Source organism: Pelobates fuscus, chromosome 12 (assembly GCF_036172605.1).
Source record: "Pelobates fuscus isolate aPelFus1 chromosome 12, aPelFus1.pri, whole genome shotgun sequence".
Taxonomy (NCBI): Eukaryota; Metazoa; Chordata; class Amphibia; order Anura; family Pelobatidae; genus Pelobates; species Pelobates fuscus.
The window spans coordinates 69,081,763-69,095,293 of NC_086328.1; the positions used below are offsets into that span (position 1 = coordinate 69,081,763).

General features: G+C 39.6%; 26 pseudogenes; all 26 read right to left on the minus strand.

Moving 5' to 3' along the window:
- Positions 1-85: 85 nt before the first annotated feature.
- On the minus strand, positions 86-204 carry LOC134579804 (5S ribosomal RNA; annotated as a pseudogene).
- Positions 205-338: 134 nt separating this feature from the next.
- Positions 339-457, minus strand: LOC134580024 (5S ribosomal RNA; annotated as a pseudogene).
- Positions 458-844: 387 nt separating this feature from the next.
- Positions 845-963, minus strand: LOC134579941 (5S ribosomal RNA; annotated as a pseudogene).
- Positions 964-1,097: 134 nt separating this feature from the next.
- LOC134579651 (5S ribosomal RNA) lies at positions 1,098-1,216 on the minus strand (annotated as a pseudogene).
- A 134-nt stretch (positions 1,217-1,350) lies between these two features.
- Positions 1,351-1,469, minus strand: LOC134579634 (5S ribosomal RNA; annotated as a pseudogene).
- Positions 1,470-1,603: 134 nt separating this feature from the next.
- On the minus strand, positions 1,604-1,722 carry LOC134579867 (5S ribosomal RNA; annotated as a pseudogene).
- A 631-nt stretch (positions 1,723-2,353) lies between these two features.
- On the minus strand, positions 2,354-2,472 carry LOC134579666 (5S ribosomal RNA; annotated as a pseudogene).
- Positions 2,473-2,606: 134 nt separating this feature from the next.
- On the minus strand, positions 2,607-2,725 carry LOC134579668 (5S ribosomal RNA; annotated as a pseudogene).
- Positions 2,726-2,859: 134 nt separating this feature from the next.
- LOC134579618 (5S ribosomal RNA) lies at positions 2,860-2,978 on the minus strand (annotated as a pseudogene).
- A 1,130-nt stretch (positions 2,979-4,108) lies between these two features.
- LOC134579589 (5S ribosomal RNA) lies at positions 4,109-4,227 on the minus strand (annotated as a pseudogene).
- Positions 4,228-4,858: 631 nt separating this feature from the next.
- On the minus strand, positions 4,859-4,977 carry LOC134579610 (5S ribosomal RNA; annotated as a pseudogene).
- A 134-nt stretch (positions 4,978-5,111) lies between these two features.
- On the minus strand, positions 5,112-5,230 carry LOC134579902 (5S ribosomal RNA; annotated as a pseudogene).
- A 134-nt stretch (positions 5,231-5,364) lies between these two features.
- On the minus strand, positions 5,365-5,483 carry LOC134579826 (5S ribosomal RNA; annotated as a pseudogene).
- Positions 5,484-5,616: 133 nt separating this feature from the next.
- LOC134579835 (5S ribosomal RNA) lies at positions 5,617-5,735 on the minus strand (annotated as a pseudogene).
- Positions 5,736-6,366: 631 nt separating this feature from the next.
- LOC134580206 (5S ribosomal RNA) lies at positions 6,367-6,485 on the minus strand (annotated as a pseudogene).
- Positions 6,486-7,616: 1,131 nt separating this feature from the next.
- Positions 7,617-7,735, minus strand: LOC134579590 (5S ribosomal RNA; annotated as a pseudogene).
- Positions 7,736-8,122: 387 nt separating this feature from the next.
- LOC134579573 (5S ribosomal RNA) lies at positions 8,123-8,241 on the minus strand (annotated as a pseudogene).
- Positions 8,242-8,375: 134 nt separating this feature from the next.
- On the minus strand, positions 8,376-8,494 carry LOC134579903 (5S ribosomal RNA; annotated as a pseudogene).
- A 134-nt stretch (positions 8,495-8,628) lies between these two features.
- Positions 8,629-8,747, minus strand: LOC134579827 (5S ribosomal RNA; annotated as a pseudogene).
- Positions 8,748-8,880: 133 nt separating this feature from the next.
- Positions 8,881-8,999, minus strand: LOC134579836 (5S ribosomal RNA; annotated as a pseudogene).
- A 631-nt stretch (positions 9,000-9,630) lies between these two features.
- On the minus strand, positions 9,631-9,749 carry LOC134579585 (5S ribosomal RNA; annotated as a pseudogene).
- Positions 9,750-10,880: 1,131 nt separating this feature from the next.
- On the minus strand, positions 10,881-10,999 carry LOC134579591 (5S ribosomal RNA; annotated as a pseudogene).
- A 631-nt stretch (positions 11,000-11,630) lies between these two features.
- On the minus strand, positions 11,631-11,749 carry LOC134579597 (5S ribosomal RNA; annotated as a pseudogene).
- A 134-nt stretch (positions 11,750-11,883) lies between these two features.
- LOC134579905 (5S ribosomal RNA) lies at positions 11,884-12,002 on the minus strand (annotated as a pseudogene).
- A 134-nt stretch (positions 12,003-12,136) lies between these two features.
- Positions 12,137-12,255, minus strand: LOC134579828 (5S ribosomal RNA; annotated as a pseudogene).
- An 884-nt stretch (positions 12,256-13,139) lies between these two features.
- On the minus strand, positions 13,140-13,258 carry LOC134579990 (5S ribosomal RNA; annotated as a pseudogene).
- Positions 13,259-13,531: the final 273 nt, after the last annotated feature.

Sequence of the window (13,531 nt, forward strand, 5' to 3'; positions counted from 1 at the left end):
GGTTGCGACAAAAGACAAGACGTTTCTGGATAGGGAAAAAACTGATCTGATTATAACATCATAATGCAAAAAAGATATAAACAAAAGCTTATGGTACCTGATGTTCCTAGTTGGTCTCCCATACAAGTACTAACCAGGCCCGAGTCTGGATGGTTTCTGATATCTGACGAGATCAGGCATTTTCAGACTGGTATGTCCATAGGCAAAGTTAATTGAATGCAATTTCACTGATGTTGGTAGAATATCAAACACTGGTTGCGACAAAAGACAAGACACTTCTGGATAGGGAAAAAAGTGATCTGATTATGACATCATAATGCAAAAAAGAAATAAACAAAAGCTTACGGCACCTGAGGTTCCTAGTTGGTCTCCCATACAAGTACTAACCAGACACGAGTCTGGATGGTTTCTGAGATCTGACGAGATCAGACATTTTCAGACTGGTATGGCCATAGGCAAACTTAATCGAATGCAATTTCACTGATGTTGGTAGAATATCAAACACTGGTTGCGACAAAAGACAAGACGCTGCTGGATAGGGGAAAAAGTGTTCTGATTATGACATCATAATGCAAAAAAGAAATAAACAAAACCTTACGGAACGTGAGGTTCCTAGTTGGTCTCCCATACAAGTACTAACCAGGCCCGAGTCTGGATGGCTTCTGAGATCTGACGAGATCTTGCATTTTCAGACTGGTATGGCCATAGGCAAAATTATTCGAGTGCAATTTTACTGATGTTGGTAGAATATCAAACACTGGTTGCGACAAAAGACAAGACGCTTCTGGATAGGGAAAAAAGTGATCTGATTATGACATCATAATGCAAAAAAGAAATAAACAAAAGCTTATGGCACCTGAGGTTCCTAGTTGGTCTCCCATACAAGTACTAACCAGGCCCGAGTCTGGATGGCTTCTGAGATCTGACAAGATCAGGCATTTTCAGACTGGTAGGGCCATAGGAAAAATTAATCAAATGCAATTTCACTGATGTTGGTAGAATATCAAACACTGGTTGCGACAAAAGACAAGACGCTTCTGGATAGGGAAAAAAGTGATCTGATTATAACATCATAATGCAAAAAAGAAATAATCTAAAGCTTATGACACCTGAGGTTCCAAGTTGGTCTCCCATACAAGTACTAACCAGGCCCGAGTCTGGATGGCTTCTGAGATCTGATGAGATCAGACATTTTCAGACTGGTATGGCCATAGGCAAAATTAATCGAATGCAATTTCACTGATGTTGGTAGAATATCAAACACTGGTTGCGAAAAAAGACAAGACGCTTCTGGATATGGAAAAAAGTGATCTGATTATGACATCATAATGCAAAAAAGAAATAAACAAAAGCTTATGGCACCTGAGGTTCCTAGTTGGTCTCCCATACAAGTACTAACCAGGCCCGAGTCTGGATGGCTTCTGAGATCTGACAAGATCAGGCATTTTCAGACTGGTATGGCCATAGGCAAAATCAATCGAATGCAATTTCACTGATGTTGGTAGAATATCAAACACTGGTTGCGACAAAAGACAAGACTCTTCTGGATAGGGAAAAAAGTGATCTGATTATGACATCATAATGCAAAAAAGAAATAAACCAAATCTTACGGCACCTGAGGTTCCTAGATAGTCTCCCATACAAGTACTAACCAGGCCCGAGTCTGGATGGCTTCTGAGATCTGATGAGATCAGACATTTTCAGACTGGTATGGCCATAGACAAAATTAATCGAATGCAATTTCACTGATGTTGGTAGAATATCAAACACTGGTTGCGACAAAAGACAAGACGCTTCTGGATATGGAAAAAAGTGATCTGATTATAACATGATAATGCAAAAAAGAAATAATCTAAAGCTTATGACACCTGAGGTTCCAAGTTGGTCTCCCAAACAAGTACTTACCAAGCGCGAGTCTGGACGGCTTCTGAGATCTGACGAAATCAGGCATCTTCAGACTGGTATGGCCATAGGCAAAATTAATCGAATGCAATTTCACTGATGTTGGTAGAATATCAAACACTTGTTGCGACAAAAGACAAGACGCTTCTGGATAGGGAAAAAAGTGATCTGATTATGACATCATAATGCAAAAAAGAAATAAACAAAAGCTTTATGGTACCTGTGGTTACTAGTTGGTCTCCCATACAAATACTAACCAGGCCCAAGTCTGTATGTCTTCTGAGATCTGGCATTTGCAGACTGGTATGGCCATAGGTAAAGTTAATCGAATGCAATTTCACTGATGTTGGTAGAATATCAAACACTGGTTGCGACAAAAGACAAGACGCTTCTGGATAGGGAAAAAAGTGATCTGATTATGACATCATAATGCAAAAAAGAAATAAACAAAAGCTTATGGCACCTGAGGTTCCTAGTTGGTCTCCCATACAAGTACTAACCAGGCCCGAGTCTGGATGGCTTCTGAGATCTGACGAGATCAGGCATTTTCAGACTGGTATGGCCATAGGCAAAATTAATCAAATGCAATTTCACTGATGTTGGTAGAATATCAAACACTGGTTGCGACAAAAGACAAGACGCTTCTGGATAGGGAAAAAAGTGATCTGATTATAACATCATAATGCAAAAAAGAAATAATCTAAAGCTTACGACACCTGAGGTTCCAAGTTGGTCTACCATACAAGTACTAACCAGGCCCGAGTCTGGATGGCTTCTGAGATCTGATGAGATCAGGCATTTTCAGACTGGTATGGCCATAGACAAAATTAATTGAATGCAATTTCACTGATGTTGGTAGAATATCAAACACTGGTTGCGACAAAAGACAAGACGCTTCTGGATATGGAAAAAAGTGATCTGATTATGACATCATAATGCAAAAAAGAAATAATCTAAAGCTTATGACACCTGAGGTTCCTAGTTGGTCTCCCATACAAGTACTAACCAGGCCCGAGTCTGGATGGTTTCTGAGATCTGATGAGATCAGGCATTTTCAGACTGGTTTGGCCATAGGCAAAATTAATCGAATGCAATTTCACTGATGTTGGTAGAATATCAAACACTGGTTGCGACAAAAGACAAGACGCTTCTGGATAGGGAAAAAGTGATTTGATTATGACATCATAATGCAAAAAAGAAATAAACAAAAGCTTATTGCACCAGAGGTTCCTATTTGGACTCCCATGCAAGTACTAACCAGGCCCGAGTCTGGATGGCTTCATGAGATCTGACGAGATCAGGCATTTTCAGACTGGTATGACCATAGGTAAAACTAATTGAATGCAATTTCACTGATGTTGGTAGAATATCAAACACTGGTTGCGACAAAAGACAAGACTCTTCTGGATAGGGAAAAAAGTGATCTGATTATGACATCATAATGCAAAAAAGAAATAAACAAAAGCTTATGGCACCTGAGGTTCCTAGTTGGTCTCCCATACAAGTACTAACCAGGACAAAGTCTGGATGGCTTCTGACGAGATCGGGCATTTTCAGACTGGTATGGCCATAGGCAAAATTAATCGAATGCAATTTCACTGATGTTGGTAGAATATCAAACACTGGTTGCGACAAAAGACAAGACGTTTCTGGATAGGGAAAAGACTGATCTGATTATAACATCATAATGCAAAAAAGAAATAAACAAAAGCTTACGGCACCTGAGGTTCCTAGTTGGTCTCCCAAACAAGTACTTACCAAGCGCGAGTCTGGACGGCTTCTGAGGTCTGACGAAATCATGCATCTTCAGACTGGTATGGCCATAGGCAAAATTAATCGAATGCAATTTCACTGATGTTGGTAGAATATCAAACACTGGTTGCGACAAAAGACAAGACGCTTCTGGATAGGGAAAAAAGTGATCTGATTATGACATCATAATGCAAAAAAGAAATAAACAAAAGCTTTATGGTACCTGAGGTTACTAGTTGGTCTCCCATACAAATACTAACCAGGCCCAAGTCTGTATGGCTTCTGAGATCTGGCATTTGCAGACTGGTATGGCCATAGGTAAAGCTAACCGAATGCAATTTCACTGATGTTGGTAGAATATCAAACACTGGTTGCGACAAAAGACAAGACGCTTCTGGATAGGGAAAAAAGTGATCTGATTATGACATCATAATGCAAAAAAGAAATAAATAAAAGCTTATGGAACCTGAGGTTCCTAGTTGGTCTCCCATACAAGTACTAACCAGGCCCGAGTTTGGATGGTTTCTGATATCTGATGAGATCAGACATTTTCAGACTGGTATGGCCATAGACAAAATTAATCGAATGCAATTTCACTGATGTTGGTAGAATATCAAACACTGGTTGCGACAAAAGACAAGACGCTTCTGGATATGGAAAAAAGTGATCTGATTATAACATCATAATGCAAAAAAGAAATAATCTAAAGCTTATGACACCTGAGGTTCCAAGTTGGTCTCCCAAACAAGTACTTACCAAGCGCGAGTCTGGACTGCTTCTGAGATCTGACGAAATCAGGAATCTTCAGACTGGTATGGCCATAGGCAAAATTAATCGAATGCAATTTCACTGATGTTGGTAGAATATCAAACACTTGTTGCGACAAAAGACAAGACGCTTCTGGATAGGGAAAAAAGTGATCTGATTATGACATCATAATGCAAAAAAGAAATAAACAAAAGCTTTATGGTACCTGTGGTTACTAGTTGGTCTCCCATACAAATACTAACCAGGCCCAAGTCTGTATGTCTTCTGAGATCTGGCATTTGCAGACTGGTATGGCCATAGGTAAAGTTAATCGAATGCAATTTCACTGATGTTGGTAGAATATCAAACACTGGTTGCGACAAAAGACAAGACGCTTCTGGATAGGGAAAAAAGTGATCTGATTATGACATCATAATGCAAAAAAGAAATAAACAAAAGCTTATGGCACCTGAGGTTCCTAGTTGGTCTCCCATGCAAGTACTAACCAGGCCCGAGTCTGGATGGCTTCTGAGATCTGACGAGATCAGGCCTTTTCAGACTGGTATGGCCATAGGCAAAATTAATCAAATGCAATTTCACTGATGTTGGTAGAATATCAAACACTGGTTGCGACAAAAGACAAGACGCTTCTGGATAGGGAAAAAAGTGATCTGATTATAACATCATAATGCAAAAAAGAAATAATCTAAAGCTTATGACACCTGAGGTTCCAAGTTAGTCTCCCATACAAGTACTAACCAGGCCCGAGTCTGGATGGCTTCTGAGATCTGATGAGAACAGGCATTTTCAGACTGGTATGGCCATAGGCAAAATTAATTGAATGCAATTTCACTGATGTTGGTAGAATATCAAACACTGGTTGCGACAAAAGACAAGACGCTTCTGGATAGGGAAAAAAGTGATCTGATTATGACATCATAATGCAAAAAATAAATAATCTAAAGCTTATGACACCTGAGGTTCCTAGTAAGTATCCCATACAAGTACTAACCAGGCCCGAGTCTGGATGGTTTCTGAGATCTGATGAGATCAGGCATTTTCAGACTGGTTTGGCCATAGGCAAAATTAATCGAATGCAATTTCACTGATGTTGGTAGAATATCAAACACTGGTTGCGACAAAAGACAAGACGGTTCTGGATAGGGAAAAAGTGATTTGATTATGACATCATAATGCAAAAAAGAAATAAACAAAAGCTTATTGCACCAGAGGTTCCTATTTGGACTCCCATACAAGTACTAACCAGGCCCGAGTCTGGATGGCTTCTGAGATCTGATGAGATCAGGCATTTTCAGACTGGTATGGCCATAGACAAAATTAATTGAATGCAATTTCACTGATGTTGGTAGAATATCAAACACTGGTTGCGACAAAAGACAAGACGCTTCTGGATATGGAAAAAAGTGATCTGATTATGACATCATAATGCAAAAAAGAAATAATCTAAAGCTTATGACACCTGAGGTTCCAAGTTGGTCTCCCAAACAAGTACTTACCAAGCGCGAGTCTGGACTGCTTCTGAGATCTGACGAAATCAGGCATCTTCAGACTGGTATGGCCATAGGCAAAATTAATCGAATGCAATTTCACTGATGTTGGTAGAATATCAAACACTTGTTGCGACAAAAGACAAGACGCTTCTGGATAGGGAAAAAAGTGATCTGATTATGACATCATAATGCAAAAAAGAAATAAACAAAAGCTTTATGGTACCTGTGGTTACTAGTTGGTCTCCCATACAAATACTAACCAGGCCCAAGTCTGTATGTCTTCTGAGATCTGGCATTTGCAGACTGGTATGGCCATAGGTAAAGTTAATCGAATGCAATTTCACTGATGTTGGTAGAATATCAAACACTGGTTGCGACAAAAGACAAGACGCTTCTGGATAGGGAAAAAAGTGATCTGATTATGACATCATAATGCAAAAAAGAAATAAACAAAAGCTTATGGCACCTGAGGTTCCTAGTTGGTCTCCCATACAAGTACTAACCAGGCCCGAGTCTGGATGGCTTCTGAGATCTGACGAGATCAGGCCTTTTCAGACTGGTATGGCCATAGGCAAAATTAATCAAATGCAATTTCACTGATGTTGGTAGAATATCAAACACTGGTTGCGACAAAAGACAAGACGCTTCTGGATATGGAAAAAAGTGATCTGATTATAACATCATAATGCAAAAAAGAAATAAACAAAAGCTTATTGCACCAGAGGTTCCTATTTGGACTCCCATGCAAGTACTAACCAGGCCCGAGTCTGGATGGCTTCATGAGATCTGACGAGATCAGGCATTTTCAGACTGGTATGACCATAGGTAAAACTAATTGAATGCAATTTCACTGATGTTGGTAGAATATCAAACACTGGTTGCGACAAAAGACAAGACTCTTCTGGATAGGGAAAAAAGTGATCTGATTATGACATCATAATGCAAAAAAGAAATAAACAAAAGCTTATGGCACCTGAGGTTCCTAGTTGGTCTCCCATACAAGTACTAACCAGGACAAAGTCTGGATGGCTTCTGACGAGATCGGGCATTTTCAGACTGGTATGGCCATAGGCAAAATTAATCGAATGCAATTTCACTGATGTTGGTAGAATATCAAACACTGGTTGCGACAAAAGACAAGACGTTTCTGGATAGGGAAAAGACTGATCTGATTATAACATCATAATGCAAAAAAGAAATAAACAAAAGCTTACGGCACCTGAGGTTCCTAGTTGGTCTCCCAAACAAGTACTTACCAAGCGCAAGTCTGGACGGCTTCTGAGGTCTGACGAAATCATGCATCTTCAGACTGGTATGGCCATAGGCAAAATTAATCGAATGCAATTTCACTGATGTTGGTAGAATATCAAACACTGGTTGCGACAAAAGACAAGACGCTTCTGGATAGGGAAAAAAGTGATCTGATTATGACATCATAATGCAAAAAAGAAATAAACAAAAGCTTTATGGTACCTGAGGTTACTAGTTGGTCTCCCATACAAATACTAACCAGGCCCAAGTCTGTATGGCTTCTGAGATCTGGCATTTGCAGACTGGTATGGCCATAGGTAAAGCTAACCGAATGCAATTTCACTGATGTTGGTAGAATATCAAACACTGGTTGCGACAAAAGACAAGACGCTTCTGGATAGGGAAAAAAGTGATCTGATTATGACATCATAATGCAAAAAAGAAATAAATAAAAGCTTATGGAACCTGAGGTTCCTAGTTGGTCTCCCATACAAGTACTAACCAGGCCCGAGTTTGGATGGTTTCTGATATCTGATGAGATCAGACATTTTCAGACTGGTATGGCCATAGACAAAATTAATCGAATGCAATTTCACTGATGTTGGTAGAATATCAAACACTGGTTGCGACAAAAGACAAGACGCTTCTGGATATGGAAAAAAGTGATCTGATTATAACATCATAATGCAAAAAAGAAATAATCTAAAGCTTATGACACCTGAGGTTCCAAGTTGGTCTCCCAAACAAGTACTTACCAAGCGCGAGTCTGGACTGCTTCTGAGATCTGACGAAATCAGGCATCTTCAGACTGGTATGGCCATAGGCAAAATTAATCGAATGCAATTTCACTGATGTTGGTAGAATATCAAACACTTGTTGCGACAAAAGACAAGACGCTTCTGGATAGGGAAAAAAGTGATCTGATTATGACATCATAATGCAAAAAAGAAATAAACAAAAGCTTATGGCACCTGAGGTTCCTAGTTGGTCTCCCATACAAGTACTAACCAGGCCCGAGTCTGGATGGCTTCTGAGATCTGACGAGATCAGGCCTTTTCAGACTGGTATGGCCATAGGCAAAATTAATCAAATGCAATTTCACTGATGTTGGTAGAATATCAAACACTGGTTGCGACAAAAGACAAGACGCTTCTGGATAGGGAAAAAAGTGATCTGATTATAACATCATAATGCAAAAAAGAAATAATCTAAAGCTTATGACACCTGAGGTTCCAAGTTAGTCTCCCATACAAGTACTAACCAGGCCCGAGTCTGGATGGCTTCTGAGATCTGATGAGAACAGGCATTTTCAGACTGGTATGGCCATAGGCAAAATTAATTGAATGCAATTTCACTGATGTTGGTAGAATATCAAACACTGGTTGCGACAAAAGACAAGACGCTTCTGGATAGGGAAAAAAGTGATCTGATTATGACATCATAATGCAAAAAATAAATAATCTAAAGCTTATGACACCTGAGGTTCCTAGTAAGTATCCCATACAAGTACTAACCAGGCCCGAGTCTGGATGGTTTCTGAGATCTGATGAGATCAGGCATTTTCAGACTGGTTTGGCCATAGGCAAAATTAATCGAATGCAATTTCACTGATGTTGGTAGAATATCAAACACTGGTTGCGACAAAAGACAAGACGGTTCTGGATAGGGAAAAAGTGATTTGATTATGACATCATAATGCAAAAAAGAAATAAACAAAAGCTTATTGCACCAGAGGTTCCTATTTGGACTCCCATACAAGTACTAACCAGGCCCGAGTCTGGATGGCTTCTGAGATCTGATGAGATCAGGCATTTTCAGACTGGTATGGCCATAGACAAAATTAATTGAATGCAATTTCACTGATGTTGGTAGAATATCAAACACTGGTTGCGACAAAAGACAAGACGCTTCTGGATATGGAAAAAAGTGATCTGATTATGACATCATAATGCAAAAAAGAAATAATCTAAAGCTTATGACACCTGAGGTTCCAAGTTGGTCTCCCAAACAAGTACTTACCAAGCGCGAGTCTGGACTGCTTCTGAGATCTGACGAAATCAGGCATCTTCAGACTGGTATGGCCATAGGCAAAATTAATCGAATGCAATTTCACTGATGTTGGTAGAATATCAAACACTTGTTGCGACAAAAGACAAGACGCTTCTGGATAGGGAAAAAAGTGATCTGATTATGACATCATAATGCAAAAAAGAAATAAACAAAAGCTTTATGGTACCTGTGGTTACTAGTTGGTCTCCCATACAAATACTAACCAGGCCCAAGTCTGTATGTCTTCTGAGATCTGGCATTTGCAGACTGGTATGGCCATAGGTAAAGTTAATCGAATGCAATTTCACTGATGTTGGTAGAATATCAAACACTGGTTGCGACAAAAGACAAGACGCTTCTGGATAGGGAAAAAAGTGATCTGATTATGACATCATAATGCAAAAAAGAAATAAACAAAAGCTTATGGCACCTGAGGTTCCTAGTTGGTCTCCCATACAAGTACTAACCAGGCCCGAGTCTGGATGGCTTCTGAGATCTGACGAGATCAGGCCTTTTCAGACTGGTATGGCCATAGGCAAAATTAATCAAATGCAATTTCACTGATGTTGGTAGAATATCAAACACTGGTTGCGACAAAAGACAAGACGCTTCTGGATATGGAAAAAAGTGATCTGATTATAACATCATAATGCAAAAAAGAAATAAACAAAAGCTTATTGCACCAGAGGTTCCTATTTGGACTCCCATGCAAGTACTAACCAGGCCCGAGTCTGGATGGCTTCATGAGATCTGACGAGATCAGGCATTTTCAGACTGGTATGACCATAGGTAAAACTAATTGAATGCAATTTCACTGATGTTGGTAGAATATCAAACACTGGTTGCGACAAAAGACAAGACTCTTCTGGATAGGGAAAAAAGTGATCTGATTATGACATCATAATGCAAAAAAGAAATAAACAAAAGCTTATGGCACCTGAGGTTCCTAGTTGGTCTCCCATACAAGTACTAACCAGGACAAAGTCTGGATGGCTTCTGACGAGATCGGGCATTTTCAGACTGGTATGGCCATAGGCAAAATTAATCGAATGCAATTTCACTGATGTTGGTAGAATATCAAACACTGGTTGCGACAAAAGACAAGACGTTTCTGGATAGGGAAAAGACTGATCTGATTATAACATCATAATGCAAAAAAGAAATAAACAAAAGCTTACGGCACCTGAGGTTCCTAGTTGGTCTCCCAAACAAGTACTTACCAAGCGCAAGTCTGGACGGCTTCTGAGGTCTGACGAAATCATGCATCTTCAGACTGGTATGGCCATAGGCAAAATTAATCGAATGCAATTTCACTGATGTTGGTAGAATATCAAACACTGGTTGCGACAAAAGACAAGACGCTTCTGGATAGGGAAAAAAGTGATCTGATTATGACATCATAATGCAAAAAAGAAATAAACAAAAGCTTTATGGTACCTGAGGTTACTAGTTGGTCTCCCATACAAATACTAACCAGGCCCAAGTCTGTATGGCTTCTGAGATCTGGCATTTGCAGACTGGTATGGCCATAGGTAAAGCTAACCGAATGCAATTTCACTGATGTTGGTAGAATATCAAACACTGGTTGCGACAAAAGACAAGACGCTTCTGGATAGGGAAAAAAGTGATCTGATTATGACATCATAATGCAAAAAAGAAATAAATAAAAGCTTATGGAACCTGAGGTTCCTAGTTGGTCTCCCATACAAGTACTAACCAGGCCCGAGTTTGGATGGTTTCTGATATCTGATGAGATCAGACATTTTCAGACTGGTATGGCCATAGACAAAATTAATCGAATGCAATTTCACTGATGTTGGTAGAATATCAAACACTGGTTGCGACAAAAGACAAGACGCTTCTGGATATGGAAAAAAGTGATCTGATTATAACATCATAATGCAAAAAAGAAATAATCTAAAGCTTATGACACCTGAGGTTCCAAGTTGGTCTCCCAAACAAGTACTTACCAAGCGCGAGTCTGGACTGCTTCTGAGATCTGACGAAATCAGGCATCTTCAGACTGGTATGGCCATAGGCAAAATTAATCGAATGCAATTTCACTGATGTTGGTAGAATATCAAACACTTGTTGCGACAAAAGACAAGACGCTTCTGGATAGGGAAAAAAGTGATCTGATTATGACATCATAATGCAAAAAAGAAATAAACAAAAGCTTTATGGTACCTGTGGTTACTAGTTGGTCTCCCATACAAATACTAACCAGGCCCAAGTCTGTATGTCTTCTGAGATCTGGCATTTGCAGACTGGTATGGCCATAGGTAAAGTTAATCGAATGCAATTTCACTGATGTTGGTAGAATATCAAACACTGGTTGCGACAAAAGACAAGACGCTTCTGGATAGGGAAAAAAGTGATCTGATTATGACATCATAATGCAAAAAAGAAATAAACAAAAGCTTATGGCACCTGAGGTTCCTAGTTGGTCTCCCATACAAGTACTAACCAGGCCCGAGTCTGGATGGCTTCTGAGATCTGACGAGATCAGGCCTTTTCAGACTGGTATGGCCATAGGCAAAATTAATCAAATGCAATTTCACTGATGTTGGTAGAATATCAAACACTGGTTGCGACAAAAGACAAGACGCTTCTGGATAGGGAAAAAAGTGATCTGATTATAACATCATAATGCAAAAAAGAAATAATCTAAAGCTTATGACACCTGAGGTTCCAAGTTAGTCTCCCATACAAGTACTAACCAGGCCCGAGTCTGGATGGCTTCTGAGATCTGATGAGAACAGGCATTTTCAGACTGGTATGGCCATAGGCAAAATTAATTGAATGCAATTTCACTGATGTTGGTAGAATATCAAACACTGGTTGCGACAAAAGACAAGACGCTTCTGGATAGGGAAAAAAGTGATCTGATTATGACATCATAATGCAAAAAAGAAATAATCTAAAGCTTATGACACCTGAGGTTCCTAGTAAGTATCCCATACAAGTACTAACCAGGCCCGAGTCTGGATGGTTTCTGAGATCTGATGAGATCAGGCATTTTCAGACTGGTTTGGCCATAGGCAAAATTAATCGAATGCAATTTCACTGATGTTGGTAGAATATCAAACACTGGTTGCGACAAAAGACAAGACGGTTCTGGATAGGGAAAAAGTGATTTGATTATGACATCATAATGCAAAAAAGAAATAAACAAAAGCTTATTGCACCAGAGGTTCCTATTTGGACTCCCATACAAGTACTAACCAGGCCCGAGTCTGGATGGCTTCATGAGATCTGACGAGATCAGGCATTTTCAGACTGGTATGACCATAGGTAAAACTAATTGAATGCAATTTCACTGATGTTGGTAGAATATCAAACACTGGTTGCGACAAAAGACAAGACGCTTCTTGATAGGGAAAAAAGTGATCTGATTATGACATCATAATGCAAAAAAGAAATAAACAAAAGCTTACGGCACCTGAGGTTCCTAGTTGGTCTCCCAAACAAGTACTTACCAAGCGCGAGTCTGGACGGCTTCTGAGATCTGACGAAATCAGGCATCTTCAGACTGGTATGGCCATAGGCAAAATTAATCGAATGCAATTTCACTGATGTTGGTAGAATATCAAACACTGGTTGCGACAAAAGACAAGACGCTTCTGGATAGGGAAAAAAGTGATCTGATTATGACATCATAATGCAAAAAAGAAATAAACAAAAGCTTTATGGTACCTGAGGTTACTAGTTGGTCTCCCATACAAATACTAACCAGGCCCAAGTCTGTATGGCTTCTGAGATCTGGCATTTGCAGACTGGTATGGCCATAGGTAAAGCTAATCGAATGCAATTTCACTGATGTTGGTAGAATATCAAACACTGGTTGCGACAAAAGACAAGACGCTTCTGGATAGGGAAAAAAGTGATCTGATTATGACATCATAATGCAAAAAAGAAATAAATAAAAGCTTATGGAACCTGAGGTTCCTAGTTGGTCTCCCATACAAGTACTAACCAGGCCCGAGTTTGGATGGTTTCTGATATCTGATGAGATCAGGCATTTTCAGACTGGTATGGCCATAGGCAAAATTAATTGAATGCAATTTCACTGATGTTGGTAGAATATCAAACACTGGTTGCGACAAAAGACAAGACGCTTCTGGATAGGGAAAAAAGTGATCTGATTATGACATCATAATGCAAAAAATAAATAAACAAAAGCTTATGGCACCTGAGGTTCCTAGTTGGTCTCCCATACAAGTACTAACCAGGACCGAGTCTGGATGGCTTCTGACGAGATCAGGCATTTTCAGACTGGTATGGCCATAGGCAAAATTAATCGAATGCAATTTCACTGA